This window comes from Leptidea sinapis, chromosome 17, assembly GCF_905404315.1.
Source record: "Leptidea sinapis chromosome 17, ilLepSina1.1, whole genome shotgun sequence".
Lineage (NCBI taxonomy): Eukaryota > Metazoa > Arthropoda > Insecta > Lepidoptera > Pieridae > Leptidea > Leptidea sinapis.
The window spans coordinates 4,790,312-4,812,450 of NC_066281.1; the positions used below are offsets into that span (position 1 = coordinate 4,790,312).

Consider the following 22,139-nt stretch of genomic DNA (forward strand, 5'->3'; position numbering starts at 1 on the left):
GGAAACCGTCTAGTTTGGTCTCAACCAGCAATAGCTAGCAATGTCATCCAGCAATAGCTAACAATCTCACCCAGCAATACCTAATAATCTCAGCCAGCAATAGCTAACAATGTCATCCAGCAATAGCTAACAATCTCACCCAGCAATAGCTAACAATCTCACCCAGCTATAGCTAACAATCTCAAACAGCTATAGCTAACAATGTCAACCAGCAATAGCTAACAATGTCACCCAGCAATACCTAATAATCTCAACCAGCAATAGCTAACAATGTCAACCAGCAATAGCTAACAATGTCAACCAGCAATAGCTAACAATGTCACCCAGCAATACCTAATAATCTCAGCCAGCAATAGCTAACAATGTCATCCAGCTATAGCTAACAATCTCACCCAGCAATAGCTAACAATGTCAACCAGAAATAGCTAACATCTCAAACAGCTATAAGTAAAAATCTCAACCAGCAATAGCTAACAATGTCATCCAGCAATAGCTAACAATGTCAACCAGAAATAGCTTACATCTCAACCAGCTATAGCTAACAATCTCAACCAGCAATAGCTAACAATGTCATCCAGCAATAGCTAACAATGTCAACCAGAAATAGCTTACATCTCAACCAGCTATAGCTAACAATCTCAACCAGCAATAGCTAACAATGTCATCCAGCAATAGCTAACAATCTCAACCAGCAATAGCTAACAATGTCAACTAGAAATAGCTTACATCTCAACCAGCTATAGCTAACAATCTCAACCAGCAATAGCTAACAATGTCATCCAGCAATAGCTAACAATGTCAACCAGAAATAGCTAACAATGTCAACCAGAAATAGCTTACATCTCAACCAGCTATAGCTAACAATCTCAACCAGCAATAGCTAACAATGTCATCCAGCAATAGCTAACAATGTCAACCAGAAATAGCTTACATCTCAACCAGCTATAGCTAACAATCTCAACCAGCAATAGCTAACAATGTCATCCAGCAATAGCTAACAATGTCAACCAGAAATAGCTTACATCTCAACCAGCTATAGCTAACAATCTCAACCAGCAATAGCTAACAATTTCAACCAACAATAGCTAAAAATCTCAACCAGATCTGGTATAACGAGTAGTAGCGAATATAAAAATTATATGAATATTATAAGAATATTTTGATTTAAGATGTAGACGCTCGACTTTTATTCACAGGTAAATTACTCTCGAGACGTTTATGCATTTGTGTGTGCGTATGTGTACGGTCAGCACATAAATAAACAAACCACTTTGACTTTTCACTGTCAATATATTTTCTTCTTCAAAATGTAACGAACCTCTTTTTCTGGCTTGTTCAGCCTTCGAGGGAATCCAAATTTTCATGTAAATACAAATGCAGATACGTATCGGAGAGTAATTCAACTGTATATGCATATGTCATATGGATATCTAGTACTATATGTGTTTTATCACCTTAGATAGACCTCGGGTGCCAGTACAACCTAGAGCGGACGTCAAACCAGAATGTATTATGAATGTAATCTACAGGTAGTCTTTACGCAGGAGTCTTTCAACGGATGTCCGTTCACTAGCTTACAATAATCAACCAGTTCAGAAAAAGCCGGTTATGTTTCTAATATACTATTCGATGACCCATATAGCAGAGTGGTTAGTGAGCCTGACTACTAAGCTTAGAGGTCCCGGGGTCGAATCCCGGTAAGTGCAAACATTTATATAATGAATTTTAATGTTTGTTTTCGAGTCATGTTTTTATGTATGTTTAAGTAAGTATATTGTATTAAATATATCGTTGTCTTGTACCTGTAGTACAGGCTATGCCTAGTTTGGGGAAGATAATTTGTGTAAAAGTGTGTGTGTACATCTATACATACATAGTTCTATATTATTTCTAGCTGACACGACAGACGTTGTAATAAATAAAATACTGTTTTTAATTAATTTGTCAATAATATTTCATTACATCAAGAATTATTTCGAAAAATATGCTTCCTGTTGTTATAATGAAATTGTTTCACAGCAGAACTGTCAAACCGTGCGTCAATAAATTCTCTGATAGAAAATATGTCCATACAAAACTAATTTTGGAAATAAAAATAATTATGGGTCACAAATCGAAATAAAAACTATCCTCAAGTTGGACTAAACTGCACTCCATGAAGTAATTCCCATTAAAATCCGTTCATTAGTTTAGGAGTTCACTGGAAACAAACATCAGGACACTGCATTTATTTATATTAAGAATACCATGTATTTTCTGGTTATTTGACAAACAAACCTTGCAGGACCAGAGGAGTCGCAGGAGCGTTTCCGGCCTTTCAGGTAGGTTCGAAAGTAGTATGGACAAACTTGAATCGTGTCCCACCTTAATATCTTTTTCCTACAGTCTTAATAAACAAGTAGGTCGAAATTAGTTTGAACATACGTTTCCTAAGTAACTGTTATGATTTTATTAGACACTGACAGTCTACCAATTGTTATACAATGGCTTTCGTGCAAATATGAAGCTGAGTTTATGATTTTAAGGACACGTTTGCAAATAAAATAAAAAAAAGCTTTTTTCGGTAGAGTTTGTGATGAAATGAAACTAAATCTAACAAAACAAAAAATTGCCACAAAAATAGATTACTTCTTTATCTCCAAATAGCGGCAAACTTTTGGAAAAACTGATCAGTCAAGTCAAATCAAAATCAGCAGAGTGGGACACGAATTAATTTTGTCGAAAGTACCTTTTGAATGACCTGAACCTGAATTTCTGCAAATTAGACTGAGAAGGAAGGTGAAACCTTCTACCCTGGCTTCCCTTAAATAAAATAAACTAGAATATTACAAGAATATCTCTGTTCGACGCACAGATGGCCTTTGGGGCAGAAAAGTCCTCGAATGGCGACCACGTACCGGCAGACGCAGTGTGGTAGGCCCCCCACAAGATGGACAGACGATCTGGTCAAGATTGCCGGAATACGTTGGATGAGGGCAACGCAGGACCGATCGCCGTGGAGATCTTTGGGGGAGGCCATTGTCCAGCAGTGGACGTCTTCTGGATGGTGATGATCTCTAGAAATTTTATTGAATTAGGCGCGATTTTGTGGAAATCCATAAATACCTTGTATTATTAATTGTAATTATTATTTGTACTATAATTTTAGATTCTTGAATTTTGTTTACTGATTGTTTGAATAATTTAATTGACATTAAGGTAGTTTAATATTATTCATTTCATTTTACTAAGGAGAATTTATTTATTTATTAGTTTATTTACAATCACTTACAAATATTCCCAGAAATATAAAAAGTAGAATAAAAAATTAGGAATAAAATGTAGTGATTACTTACAAATAAACACTGCATGCACACAAATAATTAATTTTAAGTATTATATAACATATATAACAGTTTATTTTAAATAAATGAGTAGGTTTCATAGTTACACACAGTCGCACTAACTATCCAATTAAAATTATTTAAAATTACCAATGTTGGTGCAAATGGTCTAAAAATAAGTTGATGACTTAGTCGTAGTAGACTACGCAATTATTTTTTTACTTTTTAGTGCATAATATAATATTATTTTGGAATATATTTTATATATAATTTGAATTGCTTGTCAAGTCGTCAAGTCAACGCAAATCATCGCCTTATCGCGACAATATGGCTGCAGCATTAAATTTAAAAGTTAAAAGTAAATACAAACCTCTGTGGTATTGATGACGTGTAGATTACCATAGTGTACTTGCCACCACAATATCTTGAAAATAGACGCAACTTCACTCTATACTAGATAGAGATCACGACTAACTTCACGATGTTAGAAAATATTCAAACTGTGCATGCGCATTGTAAATATATCACTATCATATTTTTCCCAAACGCGTCATAACAAGTTTATCTTTAATAAGTTGTCTGCTTATTTTATTTTGTATCCAAGCATGTTGTTGATGTTAATTAGACTTTCTAAGGTTCGATGCTTAAACAGCCTTCAGGGCATAAAACGTCGTGTAATTAACACTTGTATTTTATTAAGAAGTTTATGTATTAATCTAAACATATATACATATAAATAAAATTGGAGTGTTTGTTTGTTATATTTAAATAACCACTTTTTACTACATGTATATGAATTTATATACGGTACATACACCAAAATAACATTTTTTACAATTTTTGTCCGTCTGTCTGTTTGTTCCGGCTAATCTCTGAAATGGCTGGACCGATTTTGACGGGACTTTTATTGCTAGGTAGGTAGTAATAAGGAGTAACTTAGGCTACGTTTATTTTTTGTATAACTAACATCATAAATTAATATTTAAATGATTTTTTTTATTTTAATTTAATAATATCGGCTTTAGTTAATAATCTTCAATCGAAAAAGGAATGAAGACTTCAGCCAAAGTGTATCAAGAGACTGTCCTAGATCATGTTTGTAAAAATATACCTTAGGCTTTATAGTAAAACTGTAGCTAGTCCACAAGGCAAGAACTAAAGTTCCAGCCTTTTCCAAGATAATACGTCATGGGAACCTTCTTTTCTATAAAGGAAACGCTCCTGTGATTCCTCTGGAGTTGCAGGACAATGTGGCGACAGGTGATCACTTAACATCAGGTGATCCGTACGCTCGTTTGTTCTCCTCTTCCATAATTTTTTTTTTAACTGAAACCTGGCCCTCCTCTGGCCCAGATCTAAACTCCTTAGACTACAAATTCTGCTCAGTTTTATGACATTAAATATAATAGCGTCACTTTCAAGTCCAAACTAATACGCATAATAATTAAACTTAAACCAGTTTGTTTATCACGTTTGACGTTTACCAGTGGGAGACTCCTTTGCACAGGTTGCCGGCAAGATTATAGGTACCACAACGGCACTATTACTGCCGTGAAAAAGTAATGTGTAAGCATTATTGTGTGTAATTGTAGTGCCGCTCAGGATTCTCGAAAAACCAAATTCTGTGTGGCACTACAATTGCGCTCGTCACCTTGAGACATAAGATGTTAAGTCTCATTTACCCAGTAATTTCACTAGCTACGACGCCCTTCAGAGCGAAACACATTACTGCTTCCCGGCAGATATAGGCGCCGTTGTGGTACCAATAATCTAGCCGGCTTCCTGTGCAGTGAATCCTCCCACTGGTAAACTTTTGGGTTTTTTATGAATCCTGGGCGACACTGCATCGTAATGGAAAGGCCGTATCAATTACCAGCTATACATTCTGTCATAAAAAAAAATGCTCTTTTTGTATAGAAAGTATGCGAAAGCTAATGGATTCAAATTTGTAACAATCTCAGCTTCCATTATTTCAAATTCCATCGGATAAAATAAGTGTATGAAGCGGAAGAGGTGATCAGATTCCACCGTGCGCGCGCTTCATTAGCTGTGGATCACTCTTGATGGAATACCGGGCATCCGTTCCGCTCGCCACAGACCAAAAAACGGACAGGAATGTCATTACTAGATCCCGCACAAAGCAATCATTCGTTACACACAGGGTTGTCACAACTTATGAAATATGCAATTTAAATGACGAATTTCTTGATATTATTTTTTTTTTTGTAATTTTCTAGTCTACAACTAAATACGTAAATATTTTATACAAATTCAAATAGTTTTACAATTATGGCTATTACTATTTTACGCTATTATGGCTTATAGGTACGCAATAAATTAAGAAATATTTTGTAACAAGTTAAAACAAGAAATTAACTTAAAGTTGTATTATCAGGTTCTATTACAGATATCCGCTGAGAGATATAGATCCGCTGTTAATATACCAGTTATTTTAGAGCCAAAATTTTATCACCCGCTGCTATGGTTAATATCCTGATAGAATGAACCTGGTGGCTTGGGAAGGGCGTTGATGTAGGATGCGCCTTCCATCGATACTCTGTATCCTTCTCATGTCCAAGATGCGTCAGCTGGAAGCGCTGCTTCGACTGCCGAAGACAGCGAACGAGTGGGTCTTAGTTATTTGTGCCGTTTGGTGTGAAGACACTTTTCCCGTGGGGCCCAGGAGCGTGGAGAATGTGCAAAGTACTATATACGCACCTCAATAGGGTTGTAAATCTAAGCGCTGGCCGATACTTCAGTCAACGGATCAGCCTAGCTATCCGCGTTGGATAGCTAGGCTGAAATGCTGCCAGTATTCTTGGCACACTTTCCCGTAATTATAGTTTTAATTTAATGCCTAATAATAAGTACTGTAAATATAGTGATAAGACTCGTTTCGTTTTGAATAAATGAAAAGTAAGAAAGAAAATATTGCGTTATATCTGACATGTCTAGCACGACTAGCAGCGCTGGGACCTCAGACTACTATGTAAAATTTATAATTAAGTAATAAATATGTGGTAAATGGTCGGTTAAATCAAAAGCGATAGAAATGGTTGCAAGTCATATCGTAAACGTGTCAAAGCTACGCAGTAGTGATAATTACGACGAGTAGGCGTTCACTCAGCGATATTTCTATATATTGGATAACATCGATACCGATAACATGAGAAAATTAAAATGGCGGTAGTATAAAGATTAGTTTACCACTAAATTGTATTATAAGTAATTTCTTTTCTTAACAATAATGACACACTTTTACCCAAATTACCTTGGCCCAAACAAGATATAGCCTAATGCATGAGCTAGACAACGATATATAAACTATTATTATATTATATATACGCCGCAATTATCCATTCTCATTTCTTGTAATTTGGTTAAGGCAAATTAAAATTATAGTTCAGCGATTCCCTGTAGATAGAGAAATACCATAGACAACAGACTCATTGTCATTTGAGAGGTTAATGTAATGACAGTTGTCTCTTGCGCAGCATAATAATAAAACAAAATTGTCACCGAGCAACACAGTTCGCACGCAGCAGTAAATCGAGACCTCATCAGTGATCAAGGATCTAATCGTATCGAATTAAGTTCTCGGTGTTACGCAACGCATAATTCTTTTCCTACACAAACCGAGAGGAAGTAACATGCGCCTTAGCACGAGGAGTTCCTTGAGGACTATTGGGATTACCCCCAGGTGCAGACCATCGTGCCTCGGAAGCTCACGTACGGTGGCCTATTATTAAGCCATAACTGATTGCAATTTTAATAATATATGTTTTCCTACGCACGCGCTAATACAAAATATTTTCGCAATAGACGAGAATTATTATCATACTATTTTTTTAGTGTATAAAATAAATTTAAGTATGATATTTAAATAACGTTATTTAACTAAATTATGCGATATAATTATATTTTCATTTCATTCATACCTGTTTATTGCAATATTGTTATTTATGCAAAAGTAAAATAGCACTTTGAAATTTTTTTTTAAAAATTTCTTATTTGTTACTCAAAAGAAGTATATAACTTTTTGCGTAGGTCCATAAGTACATACCTACACATTTTTTAAATATATTTTTCTTATTAGTAGTATTTCTTACCCGAAGAGAAACCTAACGGGGACCCTTAGGTCTCTATATATCTGTCGGTCCGTCTATATGTCACCGTATTGTACCGCATTTGCCATTAAAGGCATAAAAATCATTTATATTCTCATAATTGATTCCTTTAGAAATCCTTTTGATGTCATTTCTAATATACTAGATACTACTACCACTTCGGAAACAAATGGCGCTCTGAGAGAGAAGAAGTGGCGCAAGAAACTCTCTCAGTGTTCTTTTTTTACGCGCTTTTTAATGAAATATACAATATTGTTCTGTCAACAATCATAATCTAGTCCCAGGCTGTCCAATCACTTAGATATTCAGCTGTGGAGTAGTAGGATTTACGACAGAGCCATTTTTTTATATAAAATATTTAAATTTATTTATAGATTATGCCTGAACAGTGGCTGGGACTTTATTATAAAAGTGTATACATTTGTAGCGACATTATAAAAACTAATATATTTTGTATGTATAATTAACTGTTGGTTCCTGCAAATCCGGCTTACACTTGACTGATTTCATTATTTTTCTTTTAGAGAAATATAGAAAAATTATGAATTTACAATGTATTATTGCTGAAAAGTGCTAAGTGCCAACCCTAACTATAACACTAAAGGAATCTGTCATCGCCATTGTCGTGATGAAGAGATTCTTTTAACGAGTAAACATTTTAATATTTACCTTCTTTCATACAAACTTTAATAACGGCAGATATATTTATTTATTTATTTAGTTAGTTATGAACTACCAACAGAATTACATGTGATACATTAACATTAAACAAGTCTTAGGTGCTAGGGATACACATAATTATATTTATGTCGTACAAAAATTTAAAATTTATATTATAAGTAAAGGTTAAATAAAGTTGTATAAATGTTATATTTATACAATGAAAGGTGTATAGAAAATAAAAATACAAGAATAATAATGACGAAAATAATATTCACAATTTTAATATCTATTTGATATCTACCGCTGCAGAATCGAGTGTCTTAATTAATTTATATTTAAATTTTGTTATATTATATTTGTTATATATACTTATCTATTACTTTCTCATATATTTGCATGGAACATAATATGGAAAGAAAGAGTTGAGGTTTCATTGAGAACAGTTACTATTGAACGAACTCTCATAATTAAAAATTACTTACTAGTTTTTTAAGTGTTTACTATTATAAGTGTTCCGTTTTTTTCCTTTTGTTGCTGACTTTGTTATCCACTTGCCTGTCCGTCTGCATGTCTGTCAAGATCCTTTACCTCGGTAACGCGTCGACGTATCGAGTTGAAATTAAAACGATATACTCAAGTCTACAGACACTTGAAGCTGTGATAAACTTCTAACGGCCGTTTTCAATAACCTTATCTAACCTTAGTTCAACTTACTAGAGGTAGACAAATCTATCCTTTTACGCTTACTTACCTACATTTCAATAACCTATTGACAGATAGCATTGGACTAAGACTATATTGGACATAACTATGGATAGATAAGATCTTGTCATTAGACGGTGACAGCAATGTATCCGTAAGTTAAACTAAGGATAGATAGGTTATTGAAAATGGCCATGAGTCAATATAAAAAAATATACGACCGTTTATGCTGCAAAAATTATACATTTCAACAATCTCAAGGGAATCAAATTTATAGTAGGTATATTTTCCGTTGACCTATAAATATGAATTAAATTTGAAAACAAAATTTATGAACGATGCGCTCTCGCTTTCCGTGCGAGCGCTCTTCCACTGAGGCAACCGTTCGAGTGACGTATCGTTGATAAATCTTAAAATCCTAAACCTAAACGTAACTTGTTCAACTCTTAGGTTGTGGCTTCATCTACAGGATCTATTTTACAGTTGATAACCTGCTCAACCCCAATATTTGCATATTAGGAAATTGACTTGAGATGTCACTCTTGTAAGTCTAAATAATTTGTTATGTTTTATTTGTGTATCCTAGAAGTGAACATATAAAAAACATAACAAATTGTTTAGAAAAAAAAACACTAAAATTAAAACGCTATCCAATTTGACAGAAGACTAATGGACACTAAATTGTTTCAAAATGGTTTCATGTATTCCGTCTCTTTCTCACACTTAGTTTTTATGTCAGGATAGTTATCTCATTTTGACACAGGGTTCCTCTATTACGGTAGTATACTCAATCTAATATATAAAATTCTCGTGTCATGGTGTTAAACTTTGAACTCCTCCGAAACGGCTTGACCGATTCTCATGAAATTTAGAGTGCATATTGGGTAGGTCTGAGAATCGGACTACTTCAATTTTTCATCCGGCTAAATGTTAAGGGTGGTCCACACGAAACTTTTTTTTTTAATTTTGTTTGATTATGAGTCAGCATTAAAAAATACATACAACTTCAAATTTTCACTCTCCCGCGAAAATTAGTCGATCTTGATTCCATATATTCTTCTTGGTTTCGTGTATAACCTCGCGCTCGAGTATAACCTCGTTATATTTATGAATGTTATCAGTTGGTTTGACCGCCAGAGCTACATCTCAGTCTTCATTATGCTAATCAAAGTGACAGTTCATTACTAATGTTCGATAAGTATCTGTCAAAACTAAATATTAACTAATACATCCATGTTAATTAAACACAAACATTTATATTGCTTGTAAATAGTGGATATCTGTACCAATGATATTTAAAAGTATAGAAAGCTTACGTAGACAACATTCGGTGTTTGAAAATGATACACTAACGCACACATGAATAATTTAACATTGCAATAGCACACTACATTACGATTACACGTCAAAGAAGGATAGTAAATGCAATTATCGCAAGCGAAAAAGAGATAAATTTAAATTGCTAATTGCTTCGTATTTGTACAGGAAAAATACAGTTAATTCCTCAGATATGATTTTTGCCGTACACCGTGATTTATGCCTAAATTACGATTCATTCATGAGTTCATGTAGTAAAAGCTATAAAGTAGTAAAACTGCATTGAAATTAGGTACATAATGTGTCATTGATTAAATAAAAAAAAATTAAGTCTTGATTATAATATATAGCCACATTGATGATATCAATTATTTATTCCACCCAGTAATTCCACCAAGTAATTTTGAAGGATTTTTGAAGTGATAACTTCTATTGGGAGGGTAAACCGCTCCGTTACGTAACGCGATACTTCTTTAAACAGGTTTTAAAAAAATTGTTTCAAAAAATAATTTGCTCAGTAATATTTTTGGAAATCTACAAATGTATTTGTTTATTTATTACTACTTTTGTAAAGATAATAAATAATAGTTTCCAGAGATTTTCTGACGTTTGCGACATTTTTTTTTTCTTCTTTTGGCAATAGCGTTTACTTTTTGCCAATAACGTAAATTAAAAGATTGGGAAACTAAGTTAAAAAAGGATACGGAACACGGGAAAGGATCAGATAAGTAGAAAGAGGATTGAAACGGATATTAAAAATTTCATAAATATACATATATATACTTGCTACTTACACAACATTACAAATATTTAAACTTTAATATGATTCTGAAGAATGAAAGATGACAATATTTTATAAAATTTACATGGATACATAATTAGACAGGATATACAGGTAGGAAAAGGAACATTAAGAGATATTAGATCATTCAGGAATGAGGAGCGGTCGTATAGAGAACATGAAAAGAAAATGTGATCTAGATCACATTTATCGGATTCACATTCACACATGTCAGTAGATACAATGCCTAAGCTATTAAGATGAACAGGAGTGCAAACATCACCCAAACGCATTCTTATGATAGAAGAACATACTAACTTATTGCATTTGGCACGGAAAAACCATGGTTTAAATGAAATAAGTGGCTGAAGGTTAAAATATTTCCTGCCTTTTGATTGACCAGTTTCAGTCCAAAGTCTATTCCAACAATCCTGAAGGTGAACTATAGGAAGAGCACCTAGATCCTGGCAAAAAACTTTATAAGGGAAAATGTCGCCATCGACCACGGCTTCATTAGCTAGTTGGTCTGCTTTTATATTACCAGGAATGTCGCTATGGCTGGGGATCCATACAAACAACACAGAAAGACCAAAGTGATTGCATTTATTTAATAGATTTCTTATTTCTATGACAACAGAAGAAATTTTTTTTGATTTAAATGGGAACCTATTGAGAGACTGTAAGGCACTTTTTGAATCAGAGAAAATTATTGTTTTTGGAAGTTTAAATAGAATAATATATTCAATAGCCTTAAAAATACCATAACATTCCCCAGTAAACACCGATGTTTCCGGAGGTAGTTTAATTTTCTGTGATATTTTAAATTGAGCGTGATAGACACCTACACCAACGGGATCCGAGGAGGAATGTTTAGACGCGTCTGTGTAAATATGATGGTAATCAACCCAAACAGTATTTTTAAGAAGATTAAACGAAAAATTTGTACTAATATCGTGCTTATTTAAATCTGAGTTAAAATTAATTTCTGGAAGCAACATTAATGCTTCAAAGCTAGTACTGAAAAGAGGATAATTAATGGATCGATGAATAGGAGCTTTTATGTTGATAAATTTCTTAAAACTATTGATTAGACAAGGTGGTTTTTTATTTGACCAATATGCAGATGAATCTATATGATGAGAAAGTTTCTGAAGTTTGTTATAAAGAGAGTGGTTAAGAAACTGAAAAGATCGGAATATAAATTTGTCTGCTAAATATTGACGACGTAGATGTAGTGGAGGGTCACCACATTCTACTTGAGAGCATTGATAGGACTTGACCGCATAGCACCAGAAACTACTCGTAAAGCTTTGGACTGTATGAGATCTAGTTTTTTAAATGTCTTAACACTACCAGGCTCCAGCAAGAATGTACCATAATCTAATGTACTTCTTATAAGAGCATTATATAACAATTTCATGCAAAAAGGGTGCGCACCCCACCAAACACCTGACAGACATCTTAAAATTTTAAGAGTACGCTCACATTTAGCATTTAGGTAATCACAATGTGGGATACCAGTTAGTTTCGAATCTAAGACAATTCCCAAAAACTTAACATTATCTTTAACTGGAATCTGATAACCCTCATAAAATATACAAATAGGAGGAGGAGTTCTTGATCTCGTGAATAAAACTATTGTACTTTTTTCAGGTGATAGATCAAGGCCATTTAAGTCCAGCCAAGTTTTTAAATTTATCAGCGGTTGTTTTATAGAAGAACTAGCTTTTTCAATAGAAATATCACGACAGTAAATTAATAGATCATCAGCATACTGAAGAACATTTACACTACTAAGTGATGATTTTAAATCGTGTGTATAAATATTATACAATATTGGGCTAAGTACTGATCCCTGGGGCAGGCCCTTTGAAACAAGTCGAGTAATTGACTTCCTGTCATCTAGTTTCAGGATTACGTATCTTTCGGAAAGCATGTTTATGATAAAATTTGTTAATAGCAGAGGTATATTAAGTTGTAAAAGCTTACTCTTTAAAATACTTATTACGACATTATCATAGGCACAATTTATATCTAAGAACGCAGCTATTACTGATTTATTATTTGAAAATGATAATTGAATATCAGAAATGAATATACTTAAGCTATCAATAGTACTTTTTCCACGTCTGAAACCGAATTGGGATTCACATAATAGACCGTTATGCTCAACAAACCATTCTAAACGATTTTTTATAAGATGTTCTGTAATTTTCATCAAAACAGAAGAAAGTGCGATTGGGCGATAGGCAGAATGGTCTGAAGAACACCTATTAGGTTTCAGTTCGGGAATTATTTCTTGACGTTTCCACGTGGAGGGGATGTTACCAGATGTCACTATGGAATTTATAAGAGATAAATAATAAAATAAAGCATCATCATCTAAATGAGAGATAAAGGAATACGGAATACCGTCCAGTTCAGGAGCAGAATCCTTAACATGAGACAATACACCTTTTAGTTCAGTGAGAGAAAATATACTGTTTAAACCAAAACAGTTATCATTATTTATATTTATTACAGGGTAACCAATTATTAAGTCTTCAGGAACGAAAGGTGGAGCCAATTTATCTAAAAAGCTATTAACTAAATGAAAAGGGATTGATTTTGGGGATGAATCTTTGTATGCAGATCTAAACCTTCTTATATTTTGCCATACAAGAGATGGTTTGACATCAGGTGATATTGAATAGCAGAAATTTTTCCAGCCATCAAATTTCTTTTTCTTTAGAAATTTTGAAGTTTCTGACATACTCTTTGTAAGAATTTCAAAATTTTCATCAGTGGAACATTGACAGTATGTAATTTCAGCATATTTTCTTCTCTTTACTGCCTCAGTACATTCGTTATCCCACCAAGGAGGAGAAGGAATAAAACCCAAAGAGCTATTTTTACTTGGAAATATCTCATTGGCAACCTCAATAAAGATTCTTGCTAAAGAATCTGCACACTGAGATTCTGTACCTGGATTAATTTTTGGAAGTGTAATAATTTTGTTTTTTATTAGATCTTTATATAAATCCCAATCAACATCATTAAGCTTATATTTTAAACGAGGAGAATAAGTTTTATGTAATACTTTATTGTTATTATTGCAGGTTGGAAATGATAATAATAGTGGGAAGTGATCACTACCAAAAGTAGATCGTAATGGATCCCAGGACAAAGAAGAAACAAGATTAGGTGTAGTGACTGTTAAATCTGGAGCACTTGGGCCCTCGTCAGGATGAGAACGTCGTGTAGGACGACCATCATTTAATATACACAAATTCACTGAATCAAATATATCTATTAATGTGTTACCATAACTATTAGAAGATAAGTAACCCCAGGATTCACGGCGACAGTTAAAATCACCAAGGATCATAAAAGGCTTCGGAAGAATGGAAATAATATCTTTAATTTCATTTAAGATTGCAGAAGAAGGATGAGGTATATAAATAGATACATAACAGATATTTTCAACTAAAGCAGCAATAATAGAAAAATCATTACTGTGAGAAGGAATAGAGAAGAGAGAAAAGGAAAGAGGGTGTTTCACAAGCATGGCTACTCCGCCATGCCCATCCACACGATCTTCTCTGAGACATGAATAACCACGAATCTTAAATAAAGATGCTGGTTTCAACCATGTCTCTTGAAGAGCACAGATATAAGGTTTATATTTATTTAATAAATAAATAAGATCACTTTTTTTAGGAGTGATGCTTTGACAATTTCATTGAAGAACTTTGTCCATTATTTGGTTTATAAATTTGAGTAATTGCAGAAACTAATAAGGCAGCGTTGGACGGTGAAAATTCATTCGATTGACTAAGAGATTTTATAAGAGAAATAATTAAATCAATTACTGAGGATTCCAAAGGATTTTCATTTTCTTTGTTAACTAATGCACATCCATTAGAGGGTTGGGGAATATTAAAATCCCTTAAAATTTCTTGGTGAGCAGATTTGTCATATCCTTTGCTAAATGTAGGTGGAGGCTTTGGTTTAACAAAAACATTTTTTTTATATGAAGTAGGTATTGTTTATAGCTTTAGGTGTTGAATGTTGATGCTGGGTTGGAAAAGTATTAAGAGTGATGTTAGGTGATGAGAGTAATGTATCTGCATATGAAATTCGAGAGACAGATGGATGTATCTTTGAAGCTTCTGAATAGGAAATACAGTTTTTAGCCATTGATTCCTTTATAGCTCTTTGTCTTTCATATTCTAAACATTTTTTATCAGTTGCAATATGGGAACCTTTACATAAACAACAAGATATAAAATCATCTTGAACAGAGCAGTTATCACCACTATGTCCTTGACCACATCTAAAACATCTTGGTTTAGATCTGCATTGAGATTTCACATGACCAAACCGACAACAATTGTAGCATTGAATAGTAGGATATATATACAAGTATACAGTAAGAGAAGTGTAGCACATATATACTCGTTTAGGCAAAAACTGTCCATCAAGAGTAAATACCGCAGACTCAGTACATTTAAGATGGTTTTGTCCATCAATCATCATCTTTCGTTTTATTCTCCTAATTTTTATGATTGGGCCACAGCCAATAGGAACAGAAACATTATCTTTTATTTCCTCTTCAGACCACTCAGCTGGTACTCCTCTGACTATTCCTATTCTACTCACAGAAAATGATGGAATAAAAGCCTTATATTTTTCATTTTCTAAATTTTTGTTTTCAACAAAGTCAATTGCATCTTGGTACTTATAAAAAGAAATAGATAACCTATTCCGGCCTATCCTTTTTAAACTTCCATTCACAATATTTTTAATAGAATTTCTTTTGAGAAAACGACCAAATGTAACTGGATGTAAAGTAACATGATAATGTTATAACGATGATAATCGGGAGATGAATACTGTTTCTGAATGTGTACAACAAAAGGAGCAGCATCTAATGAGTTATATAACAGCCTTGCAACAGGGGGCTGTGGCTGTTGTGGAGTGTCTGTGTTATTTTTTGTATGGTCTCTACTACTATAGAAGAATTATTGCAGGAATCGACTTTGGAAAGAATTTGTTTGTCACTAATGTCTACACATTTGCAATCACTTTCCTTAATATCCTTCTTATCACCACGGTGTTTTCGTCGTCTTTTATTACAGTGTCTGCATCTGGGTCGAGCTGACACTCTTTTACGGCCACTAGATGTCTGAGACACAGAACCATCTGTATCCATAGTGTTACCTTCGTCATTATTAGAAATTGTCACTACATGACCTATATCAGGGGCTGTCCCCCCAGGATCATCCGGGGGGTCCATCATATCATAGAAAAGTAAAGAAAAGAAGACTTACCAATAGGATGAAATTTACACAAATTAACACTTTAATAAAAACTAACTACTAAAATATATACAAACTACAACTTATCTGATCAAAATATCTAAATATTTACATGAAATTTAAAAATAAAATGAAAAATTATCAAAATTACGTGCGACCGATCTTAAGTTTCCCGCCCTTTCCGCGACATTCCTTAATCTTTTTTTTGGTTTCTTCGTTCTTTATTAGGACAGGCAAAGGGTTCAAGCCCATACAGCCATATTGATTATGTTTTAATCAATGATTAATTGTTTAAATTAACGTAGTGTTTAAATTTTCTTTGGTCTTTGCAAGATTTTTAGATGACCTTAGAATAAGGATACCGTACTATCTAAGAATAAAATAGCTTTTAGTGTGTATTGACTATTTGTAAAGATGCTTGTGGCGTCTACGTTAAATGCCCCTAAAAACTAAGTCTTATTATTTCAGAGGTTTAATTCGGCTGGAATTAAAAATGTAAAAAAAATACATAAAAGACAAGTGCTGACCCGACAACTGTTTTACCATATAAATTAAATACCCCGGCCCCGCTTATTGTATGAATTATCGTAATATTATGTAAAATAAAAGCATTGACTGAATTATTTGTATTGTGAATATCGGATTTATTTCTAAGTCAAAAAAATAAAGGTACCTAGTGTACAACAACGGGAGGAACAAACATAAACTTTTTATGCCTACTACTCGGTTGAGCCGAGTTAATAAGTCTTTTATTGGACGATTTTACAATACGATCCCAGAAAATTTACACAACAAATGTGTTACGAAATTTAAAAGAATTGTTAATAAAACGTTTGTGTGGAAAAGGTTATTATAACATAAATGATATTCTTAATAATGACTGGGAATTAAGCGGACACACAGGCTCATTAATTATAAATGTTTATTGTACGATATAATATTGTAATCCACGTTTAAAAAAAGCCCGCTAAGTGTTTGAACAACAATGTTTGAATATGAATTTGAATACATTTATTAGTATAGATACGCCAGACTATTATTATATATAGTAGTCTATCAAAATCTCACGGTGATATATTTATTATAAGTGCAATCTAAGTCTTACTTGTATCGATTGCTGTCACGTAAACTAATCTTCAAACGCCATTTTACGAATCAATATTCCACGTGAACAATTTCATGAGGAAATCTGCTGGGAAAATTAATATTGATGAATACTTTGAATTGGTTATTTCTATTTTGTTGTTATTTTTATTTAGAGAAGGTCGCTATTTATCAAGTCCTAATGAGTCCTAGTAACACTGCGCCAAAAATAGAACTATTATGTTCGCCACTCATACTTATAGCTCGTCGTCAAGCCCTGCCGCCTTTACGAACCGCAGTATCTTCTTAAGGCGAAGAGTAAGCAGAAAACACGCAAACATGGTGTTTTTAGACAAGTTTTGTGGTGAAAGTATAGCATTTCGAGCTATGAACACTACTTAATCCTGTTACACATATCCTTAAGTCTTATTTGTAGGTTGCTAATGCTTGCTGTTGGTTATAGTTAACACTGAGCCTTTTTGAACTACCACATTTCTTTGATGTTAAACAAGTTTTTTGGCATGGCGTGACGCATTTTTTTGGTACTCCTCTCAGAAAAGTTATTCTTATAGCTTGTACTTTTTTGTGTAGGTTCATTTATTCAGATTAGTAGTGAATAGCGGGGATTGTAAGCATATAAACTATTTTCAACGCAAGAATTTTGAAAATATTGGCTTTGTTACATAGATGGCGGGCCGGCAGCCGTGAACTCATATCGCGCAAGGTCGCTGGCATTTAGTGTCGCCTTAACGCGAATATTACAAACAGCACTGGGAGCTGGGTCTAGTTACCAAGGATGGTGTAACGCTGAAGTGTTAGTGGGCCGCAATCGCAGAGGAGATGAAGAGGCGTTTCATCTGCTTCAAGGCAAAATCTGAAATTTTTTTCCTTTTGATTTCGACCACACTGAGGTGCCTGTTCAGGCCACAGTGCCCAGTTAGCATCTTGGTACATATGTGATAGGGTGATGTTCAGTGATAGGGCTTCATTCGCGTGTCTGCTGTTGGAATGGTTAAAGCCTATTGAGTTGGTCCGCCGTTTAAGTGCTTCTTGTTGACATTGGTTGCTCACTAGACCAGGGTCGATAATTTTTGAAGCCAAAAAATAATAGTAGAATAAATTATAAATATATAGAAATAAAAAACCAAAAACTTGGTTATTTGAATTATTCACATAAATTTGAGGTTATGTGAAAAAAATGTGAAAGCAAAAGTTATAGATCTTTTTATAATCTACAACTTTGATATTTAACTTTTTTCCATAGGACTTGTAGTTTCGCCGGAAATGGAGATAGACCGTTTTCTACACTTAAACACCCCCTTTTCCACTTCCCGACCTCAGATTACCCGAAATTTATTTTTTCTTTAATTGTTGGTATATTCTCTTTCTTTTCCAATGGGTTTCATCTGACTTTTTTTGAAGTAAAACTTCTTTAGGCGCGACTTGGAGGTAGCTTAGAATTTTTTTCTGACGCAAGTAACGCTCAGTAAAAACGTCAATTGAAACAATTTTTAAGCCTATTCAATATCTCAGTAATATTTTTTGAAAATCTCCAAGTGTATAATTTGCTTATTTATTACTAATTTTGTAATAAATATTAAATAGGTTTTCAGTCTGACATTTGCAGCATTGCTTTTGGTTTCTTCGCCCATTATTAGGACTAGCAAAGGGTTCGAGCCCATACAGCCATATTTTTTAATATTCAATGACAAAGTCATATTAATATGTGGTAATAATAATATAACCTTTAATTTATTATATTATCAATTCTTTTATTTAATGAGTGAAAATTTAAATTGTGCGAATGGTATTAATTTTAAATAGAATATAAAATAAAAATAATAACCTGTCAAATAAAATGGCGGAATCCCAGGAACATTTTACTCTTTCATTAATAAATAAGAATAAAAGAGAATTAAACCCGAACAAGTCATTAACTTGACCTGTAAAAAGTGTAAGTGTTTATTTTCTGATGAATAATAATATCAAAATATAACATTTTATCATTCTTTGTGAAATATATAAAATGTCACTTGATAAAATAATATTAATTATATTATATATTAATAAAGGCATTTTTTTAGGTAGAGAAAACGCTATGAAAAACATTGCTCAAAAGATGAAATTATATCGTCAGCGTTTCCGAGGAAAAAAAATACCAAAATATCTAACAATGCTCCTAGCTCTTCATTAATACGTGAGTGCTTAGTTGATGATGATACGGCTTTATTTAATTGAATATATATATATGTATCTGTTAATTATTCCTAAAGTTAATTATTATTAAGTTTTACTTCAATCGCGCCTAAAGATTACACGCACACACTTTTTTTTCACTTTTTATCATTTTCAAAGGCTGCAGCGCTGATCTACAGGCTGTGTCAAATGCATTTATTCATCAATAAAATTGCTATTTTTTTGAGTATTTACCAGCCCATAACCGCTTTTTGAAGAACCGATCGGTTGAACAGCGATTCTCTGCCTTACGAGGAATCGGGGAGAAGATTTAGCCGCATAGGTAGCGAATTAAAAAAGCATAATTTGGGATGTTAGAAAAGGCATTATGTTCAAGGGTGATAAGTTATGGTTCATTGTGCCATATAAGTATGTATTGAAGTTTTTAAGCTATTGCATAGCTTCTTTCGCGGGCCTTGAGCGTGGAGACCGAATCCAGAAATTCCGTAACGAAAATAATCTAACACTTACTTAGATCTATATAGATATTTCGCCACGGTCATTATAGTTGCCGTGAAACAGCGGTTACACATATACTTTTTGTGCAGAAGGTCCCAGGTTCAAGCCTGGGGAACGTCTTGATTTTTTTTAATTTCTTTATTTCTTTTATCACGTTTTTTTAATTTTTATTGTTATTATGACAAGCATTTTTATTTAGGTTCACCTGTTCCGTTATCTGTCTGTAATCAAATCATGCAAGTAAAATTTTACTCACTTCCCGTTTGCTTTTTTTTTAATTAATTTTATCAAAAAATAATACTGCATAAATAAAATAAATAAATAATTATAATTGCATAAGTTGATAAAAAATGCTATGCAAAAGCTTTACCGCGTCAGTCCCCGAGTGCCACACGTCTTTTATTTTCATATTCTAACTTATATTTAAAGATAGTGAACAAACGTCTTACAAAAAAAATATGGCTTCCGTGAGTTTTTAATGCGTGAATCTTATTTGAGTTTCACCATTACATACGTTTGTAATTTAAAAATAATACGGGCAGTGCTATGATCAATATAACTGAAAATTGTTGTTATAGAAGAGTATACAGTATATTGACATATTTTATAGAAAGTTGAATGTTTTCAGATTGCAGATTTCTGATAATCTTCTATCTTCTATATATAAAAATGAATTGCTGTTCGTTATTCTCGCTAAAACTCGAGAACGGCTGGACCGATTGGGCAAATTTAGGTCTTGAATTATTTGTGGAAGTCCAGGGAAGGTTTAAAAGGTGAATAAATAGGAAAATGCTGCTAAATTAAATGAAAACAACAAATTTTGTTTTTCCTTTGATGTGTCCATACATAATTTCTATGAGGGAATTTATGGACGCACTGTTTGACAGTTCTGCTGTGAAACAATTTCATTACGACAGCAGGGTGCATATTTTACGAAGTAATTCTTGATGTTATGTTATATTATTGACAAATTCATAAAGAAACATAATTTTATTTATTATGTACAGAACAGCGTCTGTCGGGTCAGCTAGTTAAAAATAATTACTTACTGTTTTTTTAACCCCATTCTTATGTTTTTTTTCTGAATCCTTAACTCATTCTAATTCATTGTAGTATTGTATAATAGGAGTATGTAGTATTGTGTAACTTATATAGCTTGTAATTATTTGTTAACTTGTATTACTTTTGTTTTGTGGTTTTTATCTTACCGTTGGTTACCTTTTAACTGTATAATTCTTGGAAACTTCACTGGTTCTGTTAATATTTATTAGTTTTATACTTTTTGTTTCCTATACATAAGTAAATAAATAAAATTATTAAATATATCTAACATATTAATAAATATGAAGAATAAGTACTTAATAATTGTAGTATAGCTGATTCCTGTATCGATTCAAATTAATACAAAATTCGATACAAGCGATCGATGAATCGATTCGTTGCGAAGTAGTTCATTCAACCTCCTGGTAACTGTGGACTTTTGTCAATTGCCTCTCCAACGGTCAACAAGAAATAGGAAAAAATATATTGATACAATATCCAACACATAATATAGCATAATATTGAGATATATATACATCAAGAACTTTTGTTGCATCACTTTACAATATTGTTATTGAAATTATTTGAAAAAAATTACGCTGTAAATATTGATTCAAAAGAGTGGCAATGACTTTCTTGCTACTTCTTCTTATTAAGCTCAACCTTTTCCGAAGTGGTGGTAAATGTAGGTAATAGGAAAAGATAACTTTTGACTTTAATAAGTGTCATCTCTTTGCCTCTATCTCTATGCAGGGTCACCAGCCACTGCGCCACAGGGGAAATCTAAAGCAGGTGCATCATCTATATATATATATATATGTTATACTATTAAGTTGTCAGGTGCATCATCTATATATATATATATGTGTATACTATTAAATTGTCTGTTTGTAACATGTAATATAATACAGTTTATTTGAGTTTAATTTTTTTCAACTTGAATTGAAAGCTTCTTTAACACGCTAAGCACTTTGCTAGGGGGTATTGAATGGAACTGAGATATCACGTTTCTGGTGTAACGCTCTTAAGGAAAGTCTACTATTTGAGCGATCAATTAATGACATATTTAAACTTTATTAAGATTACAAGCCGTCAAAAAACCGACTTC

At 33.1% G+C, this 22,139-nt stretch overlaps 1 long non-coding RNA gene across 1 annotated transcript; it reads left to right on the plus strand.

Annotated features, from left to right (window-relative positions):
• Positions 1-12,814: 12,814 nt before the first annotated feature.
• Positions 12,815-14,770, plus strand: LOC126969285 (uncharacterized). Its single transcript, XR_007730364.1, has 2 exons — positions 12,815-14,570; positions 14,683-14,770. It is a non-coding gene; the product is annotated as an uncharacterized LOC126969285 (long non-coding RNA).
• The last annotated feature ends 7,369 nt before the right edge of the window (positions 14,771-22,139 follow it).